This window comes from Pleurodeles waltl, chromosome 1_2, assembly GCF_031143425.1.
Source record: "Pleurodeles waltl isolate 20211129_DDA chromosome 1_2, aPleWal1.hap1.20221129, whole genome shotgun sequence".
NCBI classification, from domain to species: Eukaryota; Metazoa; Chordata; class Amphibia; order Caudata; family Salamandridae; genus Pleurodeles; species Pleurodeles waltl.
Window position 1 is genome coordinate 629,622,134 of NC_090437.1, and position 16,067 is coordinate 629,638,200.

Genomic DNA, 16,067 nt, shown 5'->3' on the forward strand with positions numbered 1-16,067 from the left:
ATGTCCTGGACCTTGGATCGGTGGCAAGGTGGTCGCTTCCACCTGGTGAGAGAAAGAGCGAACCACGTCAGCCAGTCCTTTGCAGTAGTCTAACACCATATCATCTGTAATATTCAAAAGCATGTTTGCGGGAACTGCAGGAAGTCTCATAGCCCTGCCCATAAGAATTTCATGCGGAGACAATCCAGTCTTTTTATCAGGAGTGTTTCTCATCGACATTAGCACTAAGGGCAATGCGTCAGGCCATTTCAAATTTGTCGATGCACATATTTTTGCCATTCTCGATTTCAGCGTACCATTCATCTGCTCCACCAGTCCTGATGCTTCAGGGCGATAGCTACAGTGTAGCTTTTGCTCAATGTTCAGTGCTTCGCAAAGTAACTTCATCACCTCATTATTGAAGTGACTTCCCCTATCTGATTCTAAAGAGATCGGGAATCCGAAACGTGGTATCAACTCCCTCAACAATAGTTTGGCAACTGTAAGACTGTCATTTCTACGTGTGGGGTATGCCTCAATCCAGTGACTAAAAATGCACACAATCACCAACACATATTTCAGACCCCCATGCACAGGCATCTCAATGAAGTCCATCTGCATGCGGCTAAAAGGACCGCTTGCCCTACCAATGTGACTCGCGCTCACAACTGTTCCCTTTCCTGGGTTCATCTGCTGGCAAGTGACACATCGATGGCAAACTGCTTCTGCAGCTTGGCGAAATCTGGGGTTAAACCAATCAGTTTTGAACAATCTTATCATGGCATCTCTCCCTAGGTGAGCTTGCCCATGATAGAACCGCGCAAGCTGTGATAAGAGACTATTTGGCAAAACAAATTTTCCCTCATGTGAAACCCATAACTCGTCCTGTCTCTTTATACATTGTGATTTAATCCAGGAATCTCTTTCATCATCCCTGACATTGTTTTGTAATGCTTTTAATTCATCTATTGTATCTACGACCTTCAAGGCAAATGCTTCAGCTGGTTCGAGTTCTGGCTCATTTATCGTATTCCAATCATCCCTTAGTAATATACAGTTCAAGGCACAAAATCTTGCGACTTGATCCGCATATGCATTTCCCAGAGACACATAGTCCTGTCCTTTCGTGTGAGCACTGCACTTTACCACTGCAACTTCAGCTGGCACTTGAATGGCATGTAACAATTCCCTTATCCTCTCCCCGTTCTTCACTGGGGATCCTGAAGAAGTCAGGAAACCTCTCTGCGACCATAGTTGTCCAAAGTCATGCACAATCCCAAACCCGTATTGACTATCAGTGTAAATGGTGACTTTCATCAATGCAGACAGTTGACATGCTCTTGTAAGGGCTACAAGCTCTGCTACTTGTGCAGAATAGACTCCTTGAAGCCATCCCGCTTCCAAGACACCTGTTACAGTACATACAGCATATCCTGCTTTCAAAATCCCCATCCCATCTCTTAGACATGAACCATCAACAAAAAGAATCTGGTCATTTTCATCAAGCTTAGTATCCTTGATGTCCGGTCGAGGTTTTGTGCAAAATTCAGTCACCTGAAGGCAGTCATGCTCGACGTCTTCAGCGTTCTCAATTTCAGCATTTTCTCCAGGAAGCAAGGTTGCTGGATTCAACGTAGTGCACCTTTTCAGCTGCACATTCGGTGAGCCCAGAATTATCGTTTCATACCTCGTGAGTCTTGCTCCAGTCATGTGTTGCATTCGGGAGCGGGTCAAAAGTATCTCAACTGAGTGAGGGACCATGACTGTTACTGGGTGTCCCATCACTATTCCTTCACTCTGAGTGAGGCTGATACCAACCGCTGCTACGGCGCGCAAACACCCTGGGAGTGCTGCTGCAACCGGATCCAAAGTAGCTGAAAAATACGCTACTGGTCTGTTTACGCCACCATGGGCTTGGGTCAAGACAGACAAAGAACATGCATCGCGTTCATGGCAAAACAACGTGAAAGGCTTCGTGTAATCAGGCATACCTAAAGCTGGAGCCCTGCACATGCATTCTTTCAGTTCAACAAAAGCATCCATCTCGTCTCCTTTCAGCTCAATTTCATCCAAGGCATCCTTTTGGGTCAATTTCAGTAGGGGCTTTGCTAGAGACGAGAAGTTGGGAATCCACTGGCGACAATATCCCACCATTCCCAAAAACTTTCTCACCTCCTTCCTTGTCTTTGGTGGACTCATCTGAAGTATGCTTGTAATTCTTTCCTTCATTATTTTCCGTGACCCTTTCTCTATTTGGTGACCCAAGTATTTCACTTTCCTCTGACAGAACTGTAATTTAGAAGGAGACACCTTATGTCCATTCCTTCCCAAATGGTTCAACAGAGCAATGGTATCGGCTGTGCAGCCACTTTCTGTCTTTGATGCAACCAGTAAGTCATCAATGTACTGTACTAGAATTGACTCGAATGGCAACTCTAACTCTTCCAAATCTTTCTTTAGAACCTGATTGAATATTGACGGTGACTCAGAAAACCCTTGAGGGATTCGACACCAACTGTACACTCTGTCTAGGAATTTGAAACAAAAGAGGAATTGGCTGTCCTCATGAAGAGGCACAGAAAAGAATGACTGTGACAAATCGATGACTGAGAACCATTCAGCATCGCAAGGAACTTGAAACATTATCACAGCTGGATTCGGTACGACAGGGCAGCACTTTATTATGATGTCATTTATTTTCCTCAAATCCTGCACGAGTCGGACCTTTCCACTTGGCTTTATTAGTCCCATTATTGGTGAATTACATGGACTGCTTAGCACTTCTTTCAGTACCCCCTGCTTTACAAATTCGTCAATGAGTTGGGCAACTTTCATGAGGGTGTCTTGTGGCATGTGGTATTGTGGGGTCTGGGGAAAGATCGCATTGGGTTTTACCATCACTTTTACTGGTTCCACTCCTTTCATCAATCCCACCTCTTTCCCTGTCATGTCCCACACTTCCTTTCCGACTGTCTCCCGTAATTCAGCTGGAATATCTTCTTCAGTTATCATCGGGAAAAGGCAAATCAGAGGATACTCTTCATCGACCGTTTCCATTTCATCCCCCTCTACACTATCCTCTTCCTCCCCATCATTGCTCGTTTCTATTGTTATTCCTTCATTTGAACACATTATCGAACAACCCAATTTACACAGTAGGTCTCTTCCTAACAGTGCTATCGGGCTTGAGTCACACACCACAAACTGATGTACCCCTTGATAGTTACCAATGCTGACTGGAACCGGATCTGTTATCGGGTTCGTCAGATGTCTGTTTGCTACTCCCACCACTTGAACTGTCCTCCCTGAGAGAGGCAAATTTGGAACTTCACTGCTCTTAACTGTTGAACGTGTGGCTCCCGTGTCAACCAAGAATGAGACACGATGACCCATTACTCTTCCCTCTACGTACGGACCCCTTTGATCAACTTCCAAGGATGCCGCAAGCACACAGTCTCCTTCTTCTCCTGAACTTTCACTCTCCCATACGTTATTTATTCCACTCTCACTGTGTAATGGGAACTGTTGTACGGTGCCGTTTGTACTCATTACCTGACCCGTTACCTGTGGAGGAACCATCACTTGCTGCTGACTCATTGGTGCCAAGGGTATTTGCATTTGCTGATTAGGTACCATAGGTAACTGCTGTTGCATCGGCTGCATCTGCGTCATCTGCACACGAGGCATCTGCATCTGCTGCGGCTGCATAGGTTGTAATCCCTGCAATTGATTTACAGTCTGAAAATTTGGGTTTGGACCTCTCATTTTCGGTCCTCTCATTGTCTGAAATGCATTGACATCATTGTTTTGCTGACCAACACCTGCACCTGCACCTGCACCTACACCTGCACCTTCCTGCACCACCATCGGGCACTCGCGTTTCCAATGACCGACGATCCCGCACACATGACACGGCATCACCTTCTTCATTGCCTGTACACCCGTCACAACAGTGTTCAAATCCGGACCATTATTCACAAAACCTCCTCGACCTCTGCCTCTGGCCTGTGGCTGAAACGCCATGTTTCCCTGCAACTGCAACTGTGGTTGTGGTACCTGCTGTTGGAACCCTTGCATCCCTTGCAAGCCTTGCAGACCTTGCAAACCTTGGAAACCTGTTTGAGCTGCCTTAAGCTGCATCATCATCACCTTCTCTTTCAGCCTTTTCTGTTTCACCTCAATTTCGTCGCTACAGTATTTCGCATAAGTCAAGACCTCATCAATCGGTTTCGACTGCCAGCAAATCAAATGCGACTTTATCATCTGACTTATCTCTGGCCTCAGCCCTTCCACAAATCTGAAAACAAAATGGAGCATGTCCTTAGCCTCTATTGTTTCCGTGCCACTATAGTTCTTGAACGCCTTCAACAACCTCTCATAGTAACTATGAATCGATTCTTTAGTCTCTTGGGCAGTTCGGTCAATCTTCTGCCAATCCACGTTTTTCGCGGGTACCTTCGTTTTCAAATGCTCAATCACCTTATAGTACAAGCTCATCACCATAGGTGATGGTGCGTCCGTTTCCCTGTGTCTCTCCGGTTCACTTGTCGGCCAACCTACAGCTCTTTTGCAATCCTCCCACAAATCTGCCGGAACCACAATCTCAAAGAGAGTGTTCAGGTCTTCCCAGAGACATTTTGCAAGCTTCACAAACCTATCAGTCTGTTGGTACCATTCAATTGGTTTCTCTCTCAGTTTAGGAAAATCATCCGTAAAGGACTGAATGTCGCTTCTGTGCCATGGTACATGTACTAATTTTCCTCCTGCTGTCTCCCTCATTGGTAGCATGGTTACTGTATCACTACTCTGCAGTCTTTTCTCATTGTGCTCTGTAGCGCTGTCCCTCCTCTTATCCTTCCTCTTTACCCACCTGCTTTCCCATTTGTCCAAGCACCTCCACACTTGGGCACTCTGCAGCAATTCTCTAAGGTGGGTCTTCATGCCTGCTGACCTCATGTGTTCAAAATCTGTGGTCCCAAAATCTAACCTGTAGCTCCTGCTCAAGTGTTTCGTCTTGTCTATGTCAACCCCGTTTCTGTCAGCTGCTTCTTGCAAGCTCTTATGTATCTTGTTCACTTCCTTCGTAATCCTGGGACATAGATACCTCAGCTCTTCTTCCGTGTAGGACTCTAACCTGTTCACACCCATTGTCCCTTCCACCAATTCTTGTGCTTCCATGTTCAACCTGACCCTATTCATGTAGTCTTCTCCTTTCCCACTAGCTGGACTTTGTGTGGAATTCAGACTGTTGAACCACTGTGTCAACTGTTGCGCATTCACCCCCATCAGGGTAGCGTTCACATCGACTGCCATCGATGGCTGCGGCAGTTTTTCAGTGTTCGATGTGAGAGGTATTATCAGTGGGGGGCTTGACCTTACCAGTGTTGACTGAGCACATATGGGACTAAACTCCATCAAGGACCCAGACCCAGTTGGCTGAGCCGCTATCGGAGTTATCCCTGGAGTGTTTTCTATGCACCTTCTTTCTGTCCCATTCTGCAGCATTGATCCCTGACTGTTCAGACCCGAATTAGGCTGACTATACAGAGGTACTACTGGACCTACAGTAATGGGTAAGGATATCGCGTCTGGGTTCTGTCCATTCCCCATGTTCTGTGGCATGTTCATTCCCACACCATGGGTCATCATTGCCGGCATGCCCATCTGGCTCCCCGTCATTTGAACATGTGCGTTTCCTCCCTGCATCTGCTTTTGAGGCATCATAAACTGAGTTGATTCAGCTTGTGTCGTTGCTTGGTTGTAACCATTCTGTACTCCCCTTACGGTTGGATCTAGAATCATTCCTGCACCGTTATCACTACTGTAGTACCCTGGCATCTGCGGCTGATAATTTTCTGCTGGTTTCAACACGGGCACATCTGGATATATTCTCCTAACCTGCGGTATCTGCGGGGTGAACAGCAGACTCGGGTCCTTTGATCCTGATGACGCTCCTGGACTCTGTGTTTCACTGGTCTGTACCGGTGCTGGAGGGGCAGAACTGGTACTTGGACCTTGTCCATTCTCTGCATAAGGCGGTGGACGGTCGTTCAGTAATTGCATTATCAACTCCTCATCCTCCAACTCCTCTTCTCTTCTCAACTTTTCCTCGTCCTCTCTATCCTTGGAACACTTTCTGTCTGTCTTACAGGTAGCTTTCTTCCCTGTCTCTTCTCCTTCCTTAGTAATTGCGGGGAACAATTTTATCCCCTGCAATACATCTGACCTCCACACCTTCTGTGCATTATCCCACCTAGCATCCGCTAGTGTCTTTTCTACCTTCCTCATTCTGGTCTCGAACTTCTTTTGCTGTTGCTGTCTGGCCATCAGTTCCCAAATTGCTAGAGCCTCAAACTGTGCTGGCCTTGGAGGCACCTTCATGTCGTACATCGTGAATCTCAAATTCTCTAAAATCTTTATATTGAATGTCCCATATATCGGGAACGCTACGCTCCCATGTTTTTCTGTCAACTTGTGCCATTGCTTTAGCCAAAGACACGGAGCTACCCCCTTTTCTTCCATTACAATGTAAGCTGGTGTACCCTCAGGCGGCGTCTCTTCTCCTACGTTCGCTTTAATGTAAGACTCCCCCTTCATTGCGCTCCTAAATGCTTTAAGGAATTTCATTTTCTCGTCTTCTATTTTCACAAAGTTTATAACCAATATTTGACTTCAATTCCACAAAACTTTAACCAATAGGTAACTTTAATTGCACAAAATTTGTAATCAATAGGTGACTTTAATTCCCGGAATACTCTTCACCTGCCTTTCCCCTTCCAATCGAGTCCCACGGACTGCGTCCAATCCGTGCGCGACCCGTCTCACCCACCAACCTATCTCAGCGCGGCTCTTAGTGACGTCACACTCACACACTGCAGCTGACAAAGCCTCGCAGCTAGTCTTCCTTCACTCACCTCTTTTCGTAACAACTTCTGCATATATTGCGAGCTACCAAAAAATAAAACAGATCTGTTGGTTTACTACAGGAAGGGTAACACAGTCGCTTCAGGACCTTAGGGACTTTTCACCAGCCTCAACCACTATTCGATCTCTTTCACCAGCCTCGGCCGCTATTCGGTCTTTCTCAGTCCCCACATTCGCAAGCAAATCTGACCCGCAGACCTACTCTCAACTTGTCAATGATCTGTTCTAGTGCACTTAGAATCTTGTCAAAGCCCGAAGTCGAAGTTTCTTTCACTCCCTAACACACGTACCCGACTTGTTGACCACGCCCGATCAACCTACTAAACCGCCCAGACCACAACATGGATCAACATACTCCGGAGTCTCTTGACCTCGCAGGGCCCGTCTCAACAACAACAACCACGTGGACCTTTTTTTTTATGCACAAAGCGCCACACGCACATGAAGTTCGACGACTTCCCTACTCTCACACTCGGAGCCGCATCTCCGTTATTTCTATGAAGTTCGACGACTTCTCTACTTCTACACTCGGAGTCGCACCTCCGCTATCCTTTAAAGAAAATCCTCGCAACCTTTTCACACACCCTGCGGCAATAAGCTGTGCAAGCGCAAAACCCTAACTTCACTCATACCATCACTAGTACCGCCAACGCTGATTCCACACCTCCGTTCTCTCCATTCGCAAGCTCCGAGATCCCGGGAAAGTCGCGGTGGACCTAGCCCATCATCATCTTGTCAATCCGTTTTATCCAAGAAAAATCTAATTCAACCTTTCGAATGGGGTCTCAAAATGCGTAACCGTTAATTCGACACCATGTACTTCAATGGTACAGGGTCCCAAAAGACGAAACCGTCCTCTGCTACCATCTACTGATAGAGCGGAACGTGGTAATAATTTTACCTACGTCTGGACGCTCTTTAGGTCGATGAATCTTTTGACTTAGTGGGAACTCTCTGTACTCTTTACCCGGTCAATCTCATCAAATCAATAATCAATAACGAACATAAGCAACACCTTGAACAACATAACACTTAACAATTAATCCAGAATACATTTCGGCGAACCCTGACCTCTCAGCCAGGAATAACCACACCAGTTTATTGCGAAGTTAGTGAATTTTATTCCCTATATTAACAAAGCTAGCACAATATAAATGTGTCTCAACACCAAATGATAAACATATATGAACATTAATAGCTGTCCATAACGTCGAAACAAGTGTAATCTATGAAGCATCTGAATCACAAGGCATTCGATAATGGCAATGCAAAGCACTAATACAATAATCTGTAATGAACTAATTGCGTACATTTAGTCAGCTTAACAAGATCTCAAATTGCATCGTGTGACATATGGAATCCTCATCTAACCTCAAATTAGCATCGGCATGTGGGACTTCATGCAAAAACAATTTAGCAACATTAATTTAGAAAACTCCTAACTAGGGCTCTTACCAAAATCAGCAGTTGGTCACCTAAAAGAAACACAATGCAATTTTACAATTTCTTCTCATATTTACCAATTACGATCAGCATACAAGGAAGTCTTCGTCTCACAGGTACCGTTCTTCGGTCAGCATGGGTACCGTTTTCTCGATCAGCATAGGACGGGGCAAAGGGGCAGGGGTGAACGGGGCAAATGCCTCACGGCGGCAAGGTAAACTATTACTTCATGCAAAGGGATCAAATCAGAGTTACAGTCTCGAGGGCAAGAATCATTTAAAGTCTCTTTCTCTCGATTAGAGAAAGCATCAAAGTCTCTCAAAATGGCGTCGCAGCAAAGTGGGCCATAATAGCTCTGAAGTCAAAATGGCAGGGAGTCCGATGACAGAGAGAGAGAGTTCCTCTCGTGCACCTGGGTTTTATAGACAACAGTTCAAGTCCAGTAGGGTCTCCATTGGAGGGTTCATAGGTTAGCTTCAAATTGACCAATCAAAAACGACAGTTCTCAAGCTTTTACTTAAGCATACATTATCCTTGGAGATGGGTACGCAAATCGCAACATTGTTTCCCAATTAGCTTACTCTCAGAGCCTCCATTGTCCGCACCTGCAAGTCGACCTTGAATTAAAGAGAAAATATGCCAGGCTGGCACTAACTTTAAGATAAGCATGTGAACAGTTTCTGTGGAAAAGTACAGCTTCAAGCAAAAATACACGTTTAATAGCACAGTGGAAAAATACGAGCATCCAAACCGTGAGACCGGGCAACTAGGCCAAAGCCTCTGCTAAAGTAATGCTAAGCTAAAACATTTCAAACAAGCAAATCGTAGCACACGTTTATGATTATGTCGGATTAGTGCAATTCTAATTCACCACGTTATATAAAGCACGCATATAAATGATGGCAAACTACTCTGAGGGCACATTTTGTCCCCGTACAATCTTAATTAGTTCGGTTAATGTCACACATGATTATTTCAGCACTACGTTTAAGCGTTAATAAATCAAAACCTTCATTTTCTGCTTCATCAATAGCACAGTATACCACATACTTAATGAAAGCTGCAGTGCAAAATGCATGTGCAGCTCGTATTGAGGGAAGGGGGTCTAACTGGGAAGGGGGTGCATTAAGCATGAATGAGCGATAATTCAATATGTCTGTATCCATGTGAGGGACATTGGGTAGAAGGGGGCAGGGAGAGGTAGGGAGGTGCGAGAGTGGAACAGGTCGTGCCTGGGAGACTGCGTGGGGGTGCATGCAGTAGGGCCTCAAGTCTGACAGAACCCAAGCGAAGAGCTCCAAGGTGGCAAGTGACCATTGTGTACCTTTTGTTGGAAGTCATTTGATAAGGTATCCCACTGCGGAGAGATGTGCTGTTTTCAGAGACCGCACGCGCTCTCACTAGGGACCGCCATACCAGGCCTCCACCGGTGGCGGAGTTGGGGAGGGCCGGTGCATGGTGACAGTGCGTTTAGCAAGGAGGAGGGCCAAAGCTGCAAACCGGGTGCGCACATTATGTTGTTTCATGCACCTAAAGATGCCAAGTGGCCACGCTTCTCAGGTTCGCAGATCGGTAAACTCTGCTGTGATTCTCTGATAATTAGTTAGCAGTAAAACAGAGGTGGAGCAGGGAAATTACACAGGACAACAGGCAAGCGTATTATTAGACTGGGGGGCCAGTAATGAGTTATCCAATGTAAACATATATTTAGCTTTACGACTATGTGTGATGTAATTCAAGAGCAAACATACTGCTGGTAACAAAATGGAATCTAGAGTGTTGCAGAAAACAGGAACATGGACAAGCCCCTTGGGTCTGTAACTCCATCTCTGTAGCCAATGTCTATATCAATATATCTATATCTATATTTATATATCTGTATGTATGCAGACAGGTAGAAGGACTATCCTAGACACAGAGCATCCCATTATAGTGACCAGGACAGAAACTGCCTTTTAACTGCACTATTCTGCTGGCTTACTGAAATCCAGGGACGTAGCTTCAAGGGGTGTGTGTGGGATGTTACACCCCCCAACCAATAAATGTATTTTGTGATAAATAGTTGGGTGGGGGTGCTTTCAGTTGGGGATGTTGAGTTGTCTGTCGGATTTCATCAGGAAGTTTTCAACACACAGACAAAAACGCACACACACTCTCTCCCTCTCTTTGGGAAGTCTTAAAAATGTTGATTATTTCACAAAATAATATGCTTTCTCTCACTTAGTGCACCTACCAATCCGCATTCCTCTCCCCTTCCACTGCCTCTAAGCCCCTCTCGTGCTCCCTGCTTGTCGTATAATGTATTTTAACATCATGTGCCAGCCTGATTGTCGGGAACTCTGAAGCTTACACCCTCATCTTACTGACCAAGCTACCCCCTGCTCAAAACTACTTTATGTCTAAATTAGGTTTCTGGTCCCTGCCCCTGGAGCAAGACATTTTGTGGTCCAGATCCTCTCAGACCTGCCACCTGGTGAACATTCCACCTCCTTTGCTGCCCCGAGATCTACCTGCCAGATTAACCCAAGTAGTTTGGAAGTCACCAAGCACCAGAGCCGGCGAATGACCAAAATAGCAGCCAGGGAAATGGCCAAAAGGTTGGTAATAAGTTACCATGAGAAAAGATCATGGAAAAAACAGAAGCAATGTCCACACTGATGGAATCCCTGGTGGGCCACGAATGGAGCCCTTCTTGAAACCTGGGGCACTTGGGGGCAGTCCTGTCTGGACATTGAATGCTTGCCACACCTTAGCCCAGATCTAGAATGCTTAGTGTTACTTTTGTAATGCGAACTTGCTACAAAGAGTTATGTTGGGATTTACTATCCAACGTAAACCAGGATGTACATTGGAAAGTTTCCCACAGTAATGCAAAGTTGTTCTGTGTGGGTGCTTTGCATTAGTTTAGTTGGTGCACTGCATTGCATGAATTCTTGGTAAATCTGGGCCTTTGACTTTCTTCGTCATCACATACAATACTTGATTTCATCCTTGTATTAATCACTCCTCTTTTACACTGCCACTTACTAACTCTTCGTTTTATTTTTAAAATGTTTTTAAACTTTTGTTTGCAAAAGTGCTCACATAGCCAAAAAATACATGACATGAATGAAATGATTAATGCAGTCTCAGCTGCTCTGCTCATGATCAACTAGTAGTGCTGTGCATTCAATATATATATACATGCCTGCTCATCTGAACTTTCATTTGCTTACTTTCACCTAATGTGGGTTAATGAAATAACTCAGTTGGCTCCTGCACCGGATGCGTACCTGCAGGGCCAGCTTAGTCTTCCATTATTTTGAGCTGAAGGATGTGAGTGCCATTGAGCCAGACATAACCCATATTTGTTATTTAAGCAGTGTGAAGAAGTTGCAAGGCTGTGTAACCAAGCACTATAAGAACATTATTGATAAGTTACTTATTTGTACATTACTAATGCTAAAGCCGCCAACTAACCAAAGTGGTGTCACAGCTTGCACTACTGTTTGCAGCATTCACGTGCTGTGCTTTTCCCACTAAGGAACTCTTGTGGAAATTCTGAGAAATTAAAAAAAAATGTATCCCTTATTCAAAAACGCATATTTCTTGAGTGGTCAGTGCACAGATGTTCTATTGTAGGGATCCCCAAGTAGGACCAGCAGGGACATGTTCATGTCAAAATCTCATTGTGTTCACATACGATACATTTACTTACAATGTTAATAAATTAAAGTAATTTACATAGTCAGCCGTTATCCTCAACAATATGGCACGGATCCATCCTTTCGGACCATTTTTGGACATTCCTGTTATATACTGCAGCAGCCAATAAGAAGTTGTCAAATATTACATTTGTGGTGTTATACTAAGGTTTTGCTGATCAGTAGAAAGATGTTGGGGTTCCAAGGTTCATAAGTGTTTCAATCTAATCTTTAAATGAGCAGGCTTGGGTGGAAATAACATTGCAAGTATATGTAAATAGTTGAAATTCACATGAGGATTTGGTAAACAAGAATGGCCCGCAACTGATTCCATGCGTGTTTTCTGTCCATGCCCCCCTCCACCCCCACTTCTCATCTTTCCTTAGATTAAACCCGCTGGTTTGGCCTCCAGAAACGCTCCGTGGCATCTCTTAGTTCATGGGGTGCAGGAAACCAAAATCTTAGTTACTAGGAGGAATCAAGGCAGTTATGTGACAGCCAGTGTGGTCTTCTCCCAGCAGGATATCTATCCACTCAATAGACACTAACCTTCGAACACACTGCATATGTGGCATATGGCTTAAGTCGTGGCTACCTGCTTGTGCTACCTGCTCTCGCCACATGATTTGCTGAGGTGAACAACCCATGTCTAATCTGAGCTTCACATCATTACTGAGGAAGGGGATTCCTGCCTAAAACACTGCGGCTCCCCAGGCTATGATTGTATTAAAGTTGAACTTGTATTTAATTTCTTGAATTTGTGTTGCGGGGTATGATAGCACACCTCTCAGCAACTGGCTCTTGTCTTTTATGTGGCACAGCTGTTAACCACCACCAGGCATTCTGGTGCTTGTAGTGGTTGATTTTCTCATGGAAATCCAGTTAAAGTGGGGTGGCACGGAGCCTCATAACGATTGCGTAGTTTTCAATTATTTTTGCAGTCCAAATGCTGCTGGAAATCTTCTCACAGCCAATGCATTGTCCTAATTTTTTAAAAAAAAATTTGGAAGTCTAAACACTGATCTGGCAGTAATGGAAATGTTATTCAAGTTGTATGCTGTTCGGCAATCATTAAAGAAGCCTTTCCAGAGTGAGGCTATTTTGTACATTTTTCCTCTTCCTTTCCCTTTCTTTTCTTTTCTTTTCTTTACTTTTCTTTTCCTTTCCTTATTCCGTAGCAGATGTTGGTTTTATATAAACTCGGAAACATTTAGAGGGCTCAGGCAATGCCGTTATATTTCAAGGTTGCAGGTTCTGGCAACACAGCTTGGCATTTGTTCTTTACTTGGTACAGCGGCTAATCTCCCCAAACACTCTGGTATTTGTAGGATGTAGCACTCACTGTGAAAAAGGTAAATCTACTATGATGCACTGGGGGAAAATTGGTGCAACATATTAGAGCATGGACCACCCCTTGTGAGATGTTTAAAAGAGTTCATTCCGAGCACGAATGTAGCCTGATATTGGTTGTGTGACCATGTGCCACACATCATGCTTTATTTGTTATTTTATTTAGCAATAGATACTCAGCCGTAAACACCCCTGAAAGGAATGGCTATTCTTCTCTGAAGAATATCAAAAAACATGAAACACCTTCACGACATTTCCAGTATGACTGAACAAATACTTGATTGTGGCCATAGTTAAAATGGGAGTAAACTGAACTTCATTGCTGGAGAACGAATGCAACATGTAAGAGTACACACACCATGATCCTTTCTTCATTTTACTTTTATGTTGATTTCAATATTTGCCTTTCTACTGCTGGATACACTAACACTGTTTGTTCTTAACTGGAGTTGCCTTGTGAACCTTTTAATGGAATATATATGTTATTTTGTAATGGAATGAACAAGGAAGCATGAGTTTGCTGTAGATAGAACCAATGAATCCTTCTTGAAAATCTTTCAAAAGGTTAACAAATATCAGAATATCACACATTGTGTGGAGGCACTAACTCAAACCTGTTATCAGTCACAGGGGCAGTTCAAGGCTTAAATAGCCCTTTCTCTTCCTCTAGCCTTGCTTTGCAATATCGATCTTTAAGCTAAGTAAAATTCTCTTTATTTTTCACATCTTCCTTCCAGTGGCTTACTTTTCTGAGACCTGTTTGCCAGCAGAGTTAATTTATAAAATCACTGTTAACAAACTCCTAGCTATTAAGATATTTTTAGGGATTGGAGATGTTACTTATTGGGGTCCCAAAACAACATATAAGTGTATACTGATCACTGAAATCTGCAGTTCCTGAAATCAGCCACCGCCTTCATTTGTAGGTATCTGTGATGGACCTTGTTCTTTTCTGACTAGTTTTTGTTATACACTACAGACCAGGTCCTAATATTGGTAAACCACCTGATGCTCATCACGACATATTCAATTTGAAAGTGAGCATCAGGTGACAAATGATCCACCATTAATTTTGTTCCCTAAGATTTCAAATGGAAATTCGATTACCTTAAATAAAGATGTGGGTGCGGTTGTCTGGTGTTGCATAGTTTAGATGTGCATGTTGCTCAATATTTTGATTTGGTGGTGGGTTGGGTGAACTTGGTCCTATTTGTGGAGGGCAATTGTGATATGTTTTAATTTTGGTGATGGTGGAGTGAAGAGGTCTTGTTTTTTTGGCGGAGGGATTCTTTTGTACAACAAGATGTCTTGGGGTGGACTGTGAAAATGTGATTTATAGTGTGGTTGATGATAAACATGATATCTCTACAGTGCCACTTGTGCCCCTGTCTGTTATTCTACATTACACCGCTGTCAACAGATGCCAAGTCATGGCAGTGCATTTAAGCTACTCCTGATTTTTCTACTAATAACAACAGGCATGCTGGATCGTGTAGGCCCATACCTTGAATCAGAACTGAGTAAAATCCGAAGTCTTGACAATTCTGCTACCTTAGAGCATGGCTGTCAAGTGCTGCCAAATTTAATGGACCAAAATGGCCTTTGTCATTTTGTCACTGTTGTAAAAATTATGGTGATGGTTGTAGGGAGAAGTGGTTTATTTCTTATGTGGTATATTGTACTAAGGAGATACACGCTGATTTATATGAGTTTAAAAGAAAAGCAATAACGTTTTAAGGGGGACGTTTGGTGAAAATACTTAATGCAGTAATTTCAAACTCTCGAAATATTAGCTATCAAATCACCTTCCTTTCAAAAGCAGGAAAGTACATATTCTCTTGAATGCTGCTTATAAATGATGATGCATTTACAAATGCACATTTTACAATGATTTAAAGGCATAGTATCAACGAAGTACAGAAGATGATGCGAAATAAAGTTTAATAACGAAGCTGAGTATCGTGTGCTTGATAATTATTCCATAATATGTCCAGCTGTGAAGGTGCCCTTATAAAGAAAGTGATTTGTACTACTGAGCTAACGTTTTTCAAAGGTTATCACATTTAAATAACATTTAGAGGCATCTAATGACATGCGGTGATTAAAGAAACATTATTAGAATTTACCACCCCAGGTAGTATCGATTGATGAGATGTCTTGGCTCATCGGCTATTACTATCCTTCTGTAGAACGGTCTCTTAATTGGGTTTGCATTCACAATTCGTGGGTAACATCGTTAGTTTCTCCTCATACAGAACAATTTATTGATGGTAATTGCCTTCTTGACCCTACAGCTTGCACTCTTAACAGTGAGAGAACTCACATGCTAGCTGTTAGAAGCAATGCTTACACACCACTCAAGCCTTTCAGGAGTCTTCGTAAGTTACCTTTTACGCGGCCTTACCCTCTTATTCCTTTTTCTCACTGAAGTTCGTGCACTAATGTCTGAAAGAAAGGCAGCTCCACTTGCTCCTGCATAATTAAAACAAGCACTGGCAAAGCCAACACATCTGACTTTCCTACAAAGCATGCCTAGACCGACCATACAGGTAAGCATGCACAGAGAACATACGTATACACTCAGATGCACACAAAGACCCAGATGCACACAAAGACAATCACACGTTTATGCATTGCAGGTGCAGATGTATACATGCTGTCTGAGAGTTAGTTGGTGTGGTGTGTGCA